Raw genomic sequence first — 14,523 nt, forward strand, 5'->3', positions numbered from 1 at the left:
AAAGACATAAAATACATTTTGTATTCAAAGTATGTAGTGAATGTTATACATCTGTATACTAAAAAAAGTACGTCTCCGTGATTTAAAGAAAATACTCTATAGAAAAATGATGTTCTCTCTTAGGTCAGGATGATCAAGGCTGTTTTCATTACATCTCCTCACATTGGGATATGTATTGAAATGGAGTTAATAAGAGGTATTTCCATTATTTAACAAAAAGGGAATGAAACAGAAGCAGTACATTAAGCTTAACCTATTTCATATTTCTCAGACTGTTCCCCATTTCAACTTCAGTATAAGTATAAGTCAAATTTACTAGCAAACCTGTTCTTTGATGTTTGCTCCAAAGAGTAAACTTAGCAAACGTTAATCATAGACCCTTCTCCAATGGTTCGTTGAATGGATATCTTATTGATCTCATTGGCACATTTCCAATAGCCATATATAAGATCAGGTTCTGAGTATAATTAACATGACTTAATTAATGTAAACTGAAGCTTTTTCATCCCGCAAGTTATATGTAACTTCCCTTTGTATTCTCCAGGTGAAGGAAGGATTTAAGAATATGAAAACATGTATTTTGGCTGAGTCCACATCAATCTTGTCAAATAAAAATCTATATAAAATATCTAAAGTGAAGGTTGAAGTGGGATTCTGAGGGGTTGGGGCTAGAGGATGAAGTCATCCAGATTTTGTTATACCGTGCAGTGATTTTATGTGACTCCAAATAACAATTTAAGCATATTTCTAAAAAGGAGCCTAATCAATAGATCATGATTAGGATATATGACGTAAGGAAGCCAATTTACAGACACAATTTATCCTGTATAATATTAACTTGAAATTGAGTATATGCCCCCATTTCAATTTGAAATCACTTGCTGGACAAGATTGTACTGCTGGCAACAATCATAGACATCAATAGACATACTAGCCATGCATCTGTGGGCTGCACATTTAGCATCTATGTAAACATCATAGGCAAACACATGTATCAATACAGTCCCCATATGGACCGAGACCTGGGAAGATCGTGGCAGAATTTGCTTGGAGAAGACGGGCAGGACTATTGGGGGTGATTTGGCCCAGAACATCGAAGGGAGTTGGGGAGTGATAGAGGGGGATTGCCAATTACCATCTGGTTTCCCCCTTGGATTCGCTCCCCCCCCATGAAAATGGCCTCCCCCCGTTGCTGCCTGGACTCTCTATTAGGTCAGCCCATTTTCCCATCATTACTGACTCTGGGACTTTATTATCACCCTCCTGGATTTTTTATGTTTGATCTCTATCTCCTTCTGCTGCTGGCTAGTTTATTCCTGCCGCCCGATTACCACCTTTAGGCCTTGGCTCGGGGGAGGAGAGATTGCAGGCTGGAGGGAGAAGCTGAGAGTCCAGGTCAAGGACTGCTGTTCCATCTGCAGGGAGAGAGTGACTATTGTTGGCCTTTGACATCCAGCCGCTGTGAGAGAACGGCTGTGGCCATCCGCCTGCACTGCAACTATCTGATCTGGTCGCCCCCATCACTGTGAGAGAGTGAAGGGGCTCCAGCTTCATCCTGGCCAGCCTTTTTTGCCATCTCTCACCTCAATGACTATCTTTAAATATCGCTGACATCCAAAGTTCCCCTTTTCCATCTCATCATACTTGTATGGCTTATACCTCAGCAGATTTGGTCGCGCTGCGAGATGCCCCCCTCTCGCAGTGATGGCCTTCCACTTTATTGAAGGCCTACCTTAAGGACGGGCTTTGGAGCCCCGAGAGGTGGCATGTTTTAAAGCGAGGATTGAGGGGTTTTTTAATTAGGGTTTTTAATAATCTTTTAAGGGGAACTGGGAGGGCGACCAAAGGGGATGGGGGGGTAATCCACCTAGGTCAGGGCCCAGCCCGGCACAGGGTAACGGTTTGGAGGGCGCAGGACGAGCGATTGGGGATATCATCAGCATGGTGGATGGGAGGGGCAGATATGGCGGGAGCAGAGGACCTTACCTTGTGCCGGGGGTGCGCACTCGCTACTTGACAGCAATTGCGCTCCCCGGTCCTCAAGGCTCCCCTCGGATACTAGGTGGCTCAGATACTCAGGACCTGGGCCTCCGGCTGATGCTGTGCAACGCCAGGTCCGTGGTAAATAAGGCCCCCCTCATTTACGATCTTATTCAAGAGGGGGGAGCGGACCTGGCGGGTATTACGGAGACCTGGTTGGGCCCGGAGGGAGGGGTCCCTCTGGTTGAGATGTGCCCACCAGGCTTCAGAGCATTCCATCAGCCGAGGGCCCAGGGAGGGGTGGGGTGGTGGTGGTTATTATTAAAGAAGGTCTTGGTCCTAGGGAGACCACTGTGCCACAGATTGCCGGATGTGAGTCCCTCTTTGTGAGATGGGGTCATGGGGTTCAGATGGGCTTGCTGCTTATGTACCTGGCTCCCTGCCGTGTGACAACGGCCCTGCCCGAGCTACTCGACGTGATAGCCACGGTGGCAGTTGATACACCCAGGCTTATGGTCATGGGTGATTTCAACCTGCCGTCCGTTGGTGAAACGTTGGAGATGGCTCGGGAGTTCATGGCTTCCATGACGGCCATGGACCTGACCCAGTTAGTTCATGGCCCCACTCACAGGGGGGGACACACTCTGGACCTGATTTTTGTCTCTGGCCAGTGGTTGAGTGGTCTTATTATAGGGGATATAGACATGAAACCCTTGTCATGGTCAGATCACTCACTCCTTCGTCTGGACCTTCGAACCGCTACACCCCGCCGCAGGGAGGCAGACCCAATTAGATGGATCCGCCCCAGGCGCCTGATGGATCCTGATAGGTTCCAGATGGAGCTTGGGCCAATTCCTGAAGATCTGGCACACGACTCGGCCGAGGACCTGGTAGCTGCCTGGGATTGGGCGGCTGGTGGGGCCTTGGATCGAGTCGTGCCTTTGCGGCCTCTGACCCGGTGTCAATCCCTCGCGGCTCCTTGGTTCACCGAGGAGCTGAGGGAGATGAAACGCCGGAAAAGACGCCTAGAGAGCGGTTGGAGGGCCAGTCTTGCTGAATCTGACCGAACACTGGTAAGGTCGCATATTAAGACCTACCTAGTGGCGATAAAGACGGCAAAGTTTAATTACTTTTCCGCCTCTATTGCGTCATCAGGGAATCATCCGGCCACCCTGTTCAGGGTAACCTGCTCCCTGCTCCATCCGGGAGCGCGGGAGGATCCCTTGGAAGGCAGGGCGGAGCATTTCGGACAATACCTGTATGACAAAATCACTCAGATCCAGGGGGATTTGGACTCCGACTGGGTAGATCAGGGCAGGGTGACGAGGAATAGTCTTGAGAATGTTACCTGGGAGGAGTTTGATGCTGTGACTCCCGATGATGTGGACAGGATTTTGGGGAGACTTAGTGCAGCCACATGTTTACTGGACCCGTGTCCCTCCTGGTTGGTACTGGCCTCCCGGGAGGTTATACAAGGCTGGCTCCAGGGTGTTATCAACGCTTCGCTGAGTGAGGGTCAATTCCCTGCTGCCTTGAAAGAGGCGGTGGTGAGGCCTCTCCTCAAGAAGCCATCCCTGGATCTGGCAATATTGGCCAACTACCGTCCTGTCTCCAACCTTCGCTTCCTGGCGAAGGTTGTTGAGAGTGTGGTCGCGCGACAGTTTCCGCAATTCCTGGAGGAAACATCCTATCTAGATCTGTTCCAGTCGGGTTTCAGGCCCGGGCACAGCACGGAAACGGCATTGGTCACGTGGTTGATGATCTCTGGAGGGCTCGGGACAGGGGTTGCTCCTCTGTTCTGGCCCTGTTAGACCTCTCAGCGGCTTTTGATACCATCGACCATGGTATCATGCTGCATCGGTTGGAAGAGTTGGGGATGGGGGGCACCGTGTTACGGTGGTTCTCCTACTTTCTCTCTGACCGGTCGCAGTTCGTGTTGGCAGGGGGGCAGATGTCGACCTCGAGGCCTCTTATATGTGGAGTGCCTCAGGGGTTGGTCCTCTCGCCCCTCCTGTTCAACATGAAGCCGCTGGGCGAGATCATCCGTGGCTTTGGGGTGAGATACCACCAGTACGCTGATGACACCCAGCTGTACATCTCCACCCCAGGCCACCCCAACAATGCCCTTGAAGTGATGTCCCAGTGCCTGGAGGCTGTGCGGATCTGGATGGGGAGGAACAGGCTCAAGCTCAACCCTTCCAAGACTGAGTGGCTGTGGCTCCCGGCATCCCGATATAGTCACTTGACTCCATCATTGACTATTGGGGGCGAGTCGTTGGCCCCCACAGAGAGGGCTCGCAATCTGGGAGTCCTCCTGGATACGCAGCTGTCCTTGGAGGAACATCTGACCGCTGTAACCAGGGGGACCTTTTGTCAGGTTCGCCTGATTCGCCAGTTGCGGCCCTTTCTTGATCGGGATTCGCTGTGCACAGTCACTCATGCCCTTGTCACCTCTCGCCTTGACTACTGCAACGCTCTCTACATGGGGCTCCCCTTGAAGAGCACCCGGAGGCTCCAGCTGGTCCAGAACGAAGCAGCGCGGGTAGTGATGGGAGCAGCATGGCGCTCCCATGTAACACCGCTCCTGCGTGAGCTGCACTGGCTCCCAGTGGTCTTCCGGGTGCGCTTCAAGGTGTTGGTTATCACCTTTAAAGCGCTCCATGGCATAGGGCCTAGCTATCTTCAAGACCGCCTGCTGCCACCGACGACCTCCCATCGACCCGTGCACTCCCACAGAGAGGGCCTCCTCGGGGTGCCATCAGCCAAACAGTGCAGGCTGGTGACCCCCAGGGGAAGGGCCTTCTCTGTGGGGGCACCTACCCTCTGGAATCAATTGCCCCCAGAGATAAGGAGAATCCAAGACCTCAGTGCCTTCCGCCGTGCCCTTAAAACCTTCCTTTTCCAGCAAGCCGGGCTGGCCTAATTTTTTTTAAGTGTTTTTAATTGTTTTGTTATCATTTTTAATTAATGGGGCCAAATTTATATATATTTTTAATTGTATTTTAATATTTGTACTTGATGTTTTTACTTGGCTGTTCACCGCCCTGAGTCCTCAGGGAGAAGGGCGGTATACAAATTCAAAATAAAATAAAATAAAAAATTATAGTTCCTCGTTTAAAAGGTGCAATTTTAAATGAAGAACCATAACAAAACAAAAAGGTTTCATCCATATATACAAAAAACTCCTTCATCCTGGTACTAAAATTAATGTTGCAAAAATAATTGACCTATGGATTGGCAATAAATGGCCATAGCTGGCCCTGAATGAGTGAAGTACAGAGAACTTTTCCTCAGTGATTCTCCTTATAATCATGGAAAAGGCTGAGACCCTAAGCTTTGCATTATGGAGTGCCAAATTTTAAGTTTTCTTGACCTTTCTATTTAACATCTATGTCAGGCCTAAACTACCGGCAGGCCAGATGTGTCACACCCACCCCCGGCTCAGCAAAGGCAAAAAAAAAAATCATGATATGTCACAATACATCATGTGACGCGATCGAGTTTGACACCCATGATCTATATGAAGGCAATGGAGGAAACTGGAAGTGTGATGTAATGTTATGTGGGAACAACCTTATGGGACATGACAAGAATCAGAGGGGAATAGTCAGATAAGATGCAGTTTGGTCCACAAAAGGAGTGTGGGCATGACAAATGTCTCAGAAGGGACCCTACCTAGTTTCTGGGATTGTAAATATGATGGGGAAGAAATATATTTCCAAACTTGTAAAATTCTGTTAATTGTAACCTTATAATAAAATAGAATCAGTTCATGTTAATTTCTGTCTGTACCACCTTCCAATGCTGGCATCCAACTTGTAGCTCTCAAATTGTATAGATTTCTCCTCCATTGCTTTTACAGCCTAGAAACAATATAATAGAAGGGTGGGGGACACAAAACATAAAGACCTACAAAAAGAAGTAAAATACCTGTGGCAAAATAAAGCTTAAGATAGCACCAATAGTAATATGTGAGTTGAGTGCAATCTCAAAATATCTGGATCATCCCTTGAGCACCATTGGGGGTAACAAAATCACCACCAGTCAACTGAAAAAGACAGTTTTACTCAGAACAGCTTATATCCTGTGATGATACCTTTAATATTATTAAACATCAACATCTGCCTATCCCAGGTGCTTGGAAAGGACTTAATAGGTGGACAAAATTGTAAAATCCAGTTTAAACATCTGGCTGATTCTGCAACCAACTATAAATTGCAATGTGTTTTTATTTTTGTTTGCTCTCATAGTCCCTTCTGGAATATGGATGATTGCATAAATTTATTAAATAAATATATTCTAATGTTTGTTATCGCTTTTAAAGTAATAGGTGGTAAAGGATATGGTTTTCTTTAGGATCACATTCTCCCAGTGGTATCAACCTATGCAATGAGGTTGGATTTCTACTCTGAAGTAGCATTCCCATCAAGAAGAGGGTAAAAATAGGAGATTTCCCACATTTTTCTTCAACTTTTCTCCAATCCAAAATCACTTTTAGGCATAGGAAGGAGACAATGGCAAACCACTTCTGAAAAAAACTGAGAAAACTGCAAGGACATGTTGGCCGGTCTCTGAGAACTGGACACAACCGAATGGAAGCCCTAAGAGTAATTAATAGTATGACCATGAATCCCCTAGGCATGAGCATCTAGCTTTGGCACCAGTTAATCTTCATAGTGCTTGCAGTGATGTATAAAGCCCCATTAAGTTTAAGTTCATTTTATTTAGAGGACTGCATATTCTTCTACAATTTGATCAACATACGTTGACCAATATATTTTTTGCAGGACTCATCCATAGATTTTAATCATGCCTTATTTGTGATACAACACATATTATTGAATAACTTGCCATTGGAATTGAAACAATTCCTTAATACCTTTTAGAAGGGATCTTAAAACAGATTCGTTTACCCAGAGTTTCCAATCATGTTTTAGTTTTGTGTTCTAAACTTATCAAGCTTTTAATCTTGATTTATAAGTTTTTCTTGTACATTTGCCTCAAACCATCAATGGTGTTTCTATATTTTCATAAACTTTTTAAATAATAAGTAATGATGTATCTGAGTGCTAACATATGCCATTTTCTACCATTATTTTCCCATGCAAACTTATTTAAATGAATATACCCCAGCTAAATCTTTTTAATTGTAATTGTTGCCAAACATATTTTTAAATGCTCTCCTCCTCTCCAAGAGGCTTTTAATCCCCATCTCTGTTAATGATCCCTTTTAAAAGCAATTTATAATTCTGCACTGGAATGATGCTATGCAAGCACATCTGAACTTTGTCTTCCAAACAAATCCTATACAACAATATAAACAAGGCAAATCCTATAACTTTATATTCTAGAGGAGCAGAAAGGGAAACTTTGGTGGTAATAATTTGGCCATAAATGGTTTTGCTAATGATAAGCAAATTGTCTTTTTCACAGCAAGTGCGATGATGCATGTCATATCAATACAAATTCACTTACAATTTTGAATACACTTTCTGTGAATTCAGAACATGAAAACCACTGGGGGATTAAACTGAAAGATTACTGGGCTATCTGTTTTTGCACCAATTAGCAGCACAGAAAAAAGAAGAAGAAAAAGAAACCCATTTATCATCAGTTCATTGTTAACTCATGGAGAATGTTAACACTGTCACATTAAAAAATTACCTGACCATGCATATTAGATGAAGAATCTGTTTTGCATAAAACATGTTGCTTAATTAGGGCATCAGACTTGGACATAGCCCAAAGGATTATTGAGGTGCAAGACTTCACTAACCTAAGGTCTTACCAGCTACAACTTTTGGGGGGGAAACCTTGCATAACATTTCTTGGAAGCTTGGTATTATAGATTTTCTAGGAGCAAAGAAGCTTTTGGGGCTTGTTTGCCTAAGATTCCTTTTACAGGAACACTTTGAGGGGAAAGGTCACCTTGCAATTTTGTTTCTACCGTGTCAGATGTTAGAATCAATATGGATTTGAATTAACTCATATTGACAAACATTATGCTCTGTGATGATCTAGGTCATGTATTTTGACTCTGACTACCTTGTTAAATAAAAAGGTACATCTACTGCAGTGTTTGTAGCTAGCAGATATACCCCTGAAATACATGGAAGACAAAAAAAGACAATTAACCAAACACACTTTCAAAAAATAAAAGTCATGTGTGGAGAAAGTCTACAAATAAAATAAATAAATAAATAAAATAAATCAGCTGAATGTTATTGTAGGTCTCTGGTAGAAACTAACCATAGGCAGATTAATTCAACTATTTTCTTTTGGTAGATTTTACCCATCAATATAGGTAAGTCAGAAGAGTGGAGAATAGAGCCAAATCATATTTTCTAATTTCCCCAATAAATATTATTGTGCACAACTCTCAAATGTTGGCAACAAATGCATGGGAATATTTTAGAGCAAAGTAAAGGAGAGTAAATTGTGATTCAACTTGCCTTGATTTTCTTTGGTGGGCGGGGGTGGGTCGGTGGAATTATAGAATCTAAGGTTGGAAGAGATCTTTCAGATTATTTTCATCAATTCTTCCCAGTGCAAGAACCTACTGCTATCACATTCTTAACACATGGCCTTCCAGCCAGTGGTGGGATTCTGCCGGTTATAGGCGATTCGGCCGAACAGTTTGTTAAATTGCTGGCTCGCCCCGCCCCTTGCCCCGCCCTCCGCATCACTGGGCGAGGGGTGGGCAAGCCAGCAATTTAACAAATGGTTCGGTGTTTTTTTATAATTTTATTGGCCTCGCAGCTGCCGCAGGGCTTCAAAAAGCCACCCTACAGCTGATCGGTGTTAAAAGAAATGAGTAGACCGACATCTGCAAAAATAAATGAGTAGACACAGTGGTGGGATTCTACTTCGGTAGAACCGGTTGTTAAGTAGTTAAGTAGTTAAGCCAGTGGTTGCCAAAGTGGGTGGTACCACCCCCTGGGGGACGGTGGAATGCCTTAGGGGGCGGTAAGAGGCAAGGGGGGCGGCAGGAGGGGCTAAATGGCAAGGAGGGTGGCCCCCACCCTTTGCCCTGTGCCTCGCAGCACTTACCTCCTTGCAAGCAAATAGCAAGAAAAAACAGCCCCTTCAGCTTCAGCATCGGTTAATTAGCACAAGTTGATTAGATCCCCTCCCGACTCTCAGCTGATTTGCACTCAGCTGTTTTGCCAGGGCTCTATTGCTCTCTGCAAGGAGTGCTCGAGCAGATTTTTTTCCCCCTAGCTATGCTGAAAAAGCGAAACCGAAAGTAAAGCAGGATCTTTGCTGCAACGTGACAAAATGAGGCAGAGAGAGATTTATTTTTCTTTTTCCTCACCAAAAAAGGTAGGTGCAAACAATGGGAAATTTAGGGCAAAAGAAGAGAGTTCAAGATTTTAAAACACAAAAGAAAAAAAGCTCTATTTAACTAGGAAATTGTAATAATTGAGATACTATTAATTGTATATAGTGTTGAAAGCAGAAATGGTTAAGTTGTGGTTTGGAGGAATATATGGGGGAAATTATTTGGTTTATTATTATTGGTAAATATAATTAATTGATTTGTAAGAAATTGGATTGCATGAAAATAATTGGAATATTCATGTTCATATTGATTAATATACAAAAAAGATAGTTATATAACTGATTTATATTAAAATGTTGAATTTGTATTAAACAACTGTAATATTACATAATTAACCAATGTGAGGATGGATATAAAAATAGATGACAATAGGAAGGGGTATAATATAGAATAGAAGGGGAAAATTGAATTTGATTAAGATTAGAGATGAGGATGAAGGGTAATATTGGTTTTTTTTTAAAAATAGATGAGGAATAAATATGGCAAAAAGGAAATATAGAAATTGTAAATTTAATTGAAATGACTAAACACTGTTTAAATTTGTGAACCGGCCAAATACTCTGTTCAAAGAAAATACATTGTATGTTTGTATGTGTGTTTCTAATTATTGCTATTTATTCATATTTGTTCTCTTTTATTCTTTAAAGTTTAACAATTCATTCTTTATCTTAATATCTTTATATTTGTTTGGGGTTGGCTTTCTTTCCTTTCATCTTTTTTATTGTACAGCAATCTTTCTCCTCAAACCTACCACCCCTCTCTTTTCTTTCCTTCTTACTTTCTCTTTCCCCCCTCTTCTTCTCCTCCCTACTTCCTCTTCCTTTCTCCTTCTCCTCCTCTCTTCCTCCCTCTCTTACCCTCACTCCTACTCTAATTTCCCTTCCCTTCCTTCATCCCTCTCTATTGCTGTATCCTTTTATGCATATGGACTACTCAGAGGGCTGAAAAAGTTATTTTTGACTGGTCCTCGCACTTTTGACCAGTCCTCGAACTTACGACTGTCCTAACATTTTATGTTTTTACCCTATCTTGTCATCATGGTGAAGAGAAGCAGTTGTGAAATGAGTGACACGGTTGTTAAGAATGCTACAATGGGCATAAATGATGACCAGTCATAAGTGCAAAGACCGGTCAAAAGTGCGAGGACCTGTCAGAAATCACTTTTTTCAGCCCTCTGAGTTGTCCCTATGCAGATAGCCACACCCACCTGGTCACATGACCAGCTAGCCACACCCACTCAGTTACATGACCACCAAGCCACACCCCTAACTAAGCCAAACCCACAGAACCGGTTGTTAAAAAAATTGAATCCCACCACTGCTTCCAGCGTCCATTTAAATGCTTCCTCTAAAGGAGAGTAGAGTCCACCATCTCCAGAGGCAGTCTGTTCCTGTACTGGACAGCTCTTAGTGATAGAAAAGTTGATGCCCAATTAAAATATGCTCCTTTGTAATTTTAACCCATTGTTTCTTGTCCTGTCTTTTGGAACAACACCAACAATGCTGCCCTAATTTCTATATGACAGCCACACTCATATACATCAGAATAGCTATCAGATGTCCCTACAGTTTTCCTTGATCTTGATACTACCCGATTTATGAAGCCCAGGATTGCAATTTTTATTTTTGCTGTGGTTTGGGGGTGGGGGTGGGGGCTGAGAGGAAGTTGCTGATACATCACATTGTTAATTTATGTTCTATTAAGACACTGAGATTCTTTTTATATATACTGTACTTATGCCCAATATGGTCATTTTCACTTTATAGTCATGCCTTTGATTTTTTACTGTTTTTATGGATTTTACAGCTGTCTTACTATATTTGTCTCATCTGAAAACTGATACTTTTTATTTCCTATCTTTCTCATTCAAATCATTCATCAATTCATTAAAGAACCCAGGTTCAAGGATAGGACTGGTCAATTTGAGTAACTGGCAAGTTGCATTCCATGGTGTATCAGTAGAAACAGCATAAAAACATAATATTCCATTAGCACAAATGAAAGCAAAATTAAGACCAATGACCAGCAATATTAAATGTGAAAGTAGAGAAAGTAAATGAAGCCAGAAACAATCTTAGCCTTGCCACCCCAAGAGACCTTTGATAGGCTCAGAATTTAATGAGTTATGAAACTCATTGGCTGGCTTTTAAGAGGTCCACCACACACACACTGATCTCTATATATATGGAAATGAAATTGCAATCTTGTACATTGGTTGTAACAATCCCAAAAGCTGCAGAAAATCTACTACATCTGTGAAGCAGTTTTCATCCAACTAATTTGATTTGCTACACTGAAGCAAGTCACTCTGACACACAAAGTTCTTTCAGTGAGATCTGTGATAAATTTCTTCAGTTTATTGGAGGGGTTGCATATTCTTTCAATTTTTACTACAAGCTAAATTGTTAACAATATATTTTAGGGATGCTGAAAACATAATTGAAGCAAGCCTTTTTGTTCCAGTGGTTAGGGAACTGGGCTGGAAAATGGGAGACCATGAGTTCTAGATCCATGGATCTAGGCACAAAGCCAGCTGAGTGATCATGAGCCAGTCAGTTTCTCTCTTCCCTAGGACCGAGGCAATGCCAAACCACTTATAAGCATTTTGCCAAAAATACTGCAGGGACTTAACCGGGAAGACTCCAGGAATCAAAAACTGATTTGAAGGCACACACACTCACAGCCCATAAAAGAAAAAAAGAATTATCCTTCCTCTTATTTTTAAAAGCTTTAAGAATGGTCTATATCAGTGATGGCTAACCTTTTTGCCATCGTGTGCCAAAAGCGGGGAGAGCACGGGGGGGGGGTTGCGCATGTGCATGCTCACACCCATAATTCTATACGCCCCACCCCCACGCATGTGTGCATGACACACACACACACGCTTGCCTTTCTTTTGGCATGTGATGGCATGGTGAATCCGATAGGCCCGTTTTTTGCCCTCCCCAGGCTCCAGAGCCTTTCTAGGAGCCTGGGGAGGGCGAAAATGGCCTTCCCCACCCCCCTGGAGACCCTCTGGAGGCCGGAAACAGCCTGTTTGCCGACTTCCAATGGGCCCAGAAGGCCACAAAATCAGATGACCAGTGTGCGCATGTGTGCCAGGGCTGAGCTTGTGTGCCCACCGATATGGCTCTGCGTGCCACCTGTGGCACACGTGCCATAGGTTCGCCATCACGGGCCTATATCATATCATGTCCTAATTGTGCCAAGAAAAGGCTAGATTAAGACTGAAAATTTTCAATAGGGCTTGGATAGAGTCATTTAATTCTGCAAGTGAGAGATTCTTAAAAAGATTTTGCGCAAAGAAGTTCCTGAGGATGATCTCCAGCATGAATCTGGCAAATCTTCTGGTCATGGTGACCAACCCAGATTGGATCCTGCAACATTATCCTTAGAGAGGTATATTCATTTGTGAGATTTTGAGCAGCTTGGATAGAATTCCTATTGCAGTATAATTCTTTTTCAGGGCTTAAAAAGCAATGCTTAACACAGCACAGTGAGAGGAGCAGAGCACATAGTTACCGCCTTTCATTTTCTGTGGCTCTTTTCTGAAATTACTTTCCCTGGAAATTCCATTTGCTTCACCTTGTTGCCTTTCGAAGAATTATTCTGGAGAGTATTTGGAGCATGAAGTATCACCATTAGTTTTACTGATTTTACAAATAATGTTTGCAGTCTGTTTACTTTATTTTTGCTTTATATTTGCATTACAGATATTTTATCATATTAATTTGTATAATAATTGTGATTTTTATTTATTGCATTGTAGACATTTGTCATAGTGTTCATAATGTATTAGAAAGTGCCAAGAGGCTTTTTATTTGAAGTGGGCATAAATCAAATAAATACATAAATAAATAAGTAAAATTCAGTTAGATTGATTTAGGCTTAGTTTGAGTAAGGGCAAAGATTCAAATGGTATAATAAACCTAATAAGCTTTTTGTTTGTTTGTTTTTAAAGCTAAGCATCCTAGCAGAAAGAATAGAAGAGTTGTATTATGTAAGCTATGATTACTCCCCAACCTCATCTGATAATCCCATATCTTTGAGACAGCTCACGCAAAACTGAGCCCAATTGATACTAAATGAACAAAAAAATTGTGAAGAAGGTTTGGTGAATATTAGGTATGCCATTAATTTCTTTTACAACGCTCTCTGAGTTTCAGGGTTTGAAGTACTGCAATTAAACAAATTGCTGCAAAGTATGTCCATTTACCACAGGTTTACATTATCCTTACAGGAGGGTAATATGTATGAAAGCTGTTGGTGGTAGAATGGCCCCAAATTACCATGGGAACAGGCTCTTTGTTTAGTCCAATTTGCAAGTCTGGAATCAATGAGCTGTCAGTGGAGCTAATTGAAAAGTTTATTCACAAGCCATTCAGTATTTTCATGCATACATAGTTCCCTTTCCTTTCTTTTTCCAGCAGCTAAACTTCTCCTCCCCTAGATCTCAAGGGTACTAAAAAAGACAATTACTACTGAGGAGGAATAGGATAAACAGGAGAAGAAGGAAGGAAGGAAGGGAGGGAGGGAGGGAGGGAGGGAGGGAGGGAGGGAGAGAGGGAAGGAAGGAGGGAGGCAGGAAGGAAGGAAGGAAGGAAGGAAGGAAGGAAGGAAGGAAGGAAGGAAGGAAGGAAGGAAGGAAGGAAGGAAAAATATCTGCCATAAAGATATATTTTTAAAAAAGGATATTTTTTGGGACTGACTGAAAATTATATTTGATATTATCCAATATTCATAATTCCATTTGATGTAAAATTATAGTTGAAATTATCTCTGCTTTCATTTACTCTTCCAAACTACAGATATAGCTATTGGATATCACAAATATAAATTTAGCCTCATGTTGCTACCTATTAATCTTAGAAGCAGGTGACATTTTATAATAAATAAATAAATAAATAAATAAATAAATAAATAAATAAATAAATAAATAAATAAATAAATAAACAAACAAATAAACAAACAAATAAACAAATAAATAAATAAATATTAAAGAGCATTTTTTATTCAGTTATTTCTTGTGATAGACTTTTAAAATTAACATCAAAGAGCTTTTTTTCACATAGCTAGCTCCTTCTTAATAGCCCCATCTTTATCAGTTAGGAATATATCAACAAAAAGACAGAGTACATTTGAAATCTCTTGTGGAACAAAAGAAAAAACACAAAAGAAAATACTACAATAGTGGTTAATTA

Source organism: Pantherophis guttatus, chromosome 7 (assembly GCF_059756535.1).
Source record: "Pantherophis guttatus breed Tessera chromosome 7, ASM5975653v1, whole genome shotgun sequence".
NCBI classification, from domain to species: domain Eukaryota; kingdom Metazoa; phylum Chordata; class Lepidosauria; order Squamata; family Colubridae; genus Pantherophis; species Pantherophis guttatus.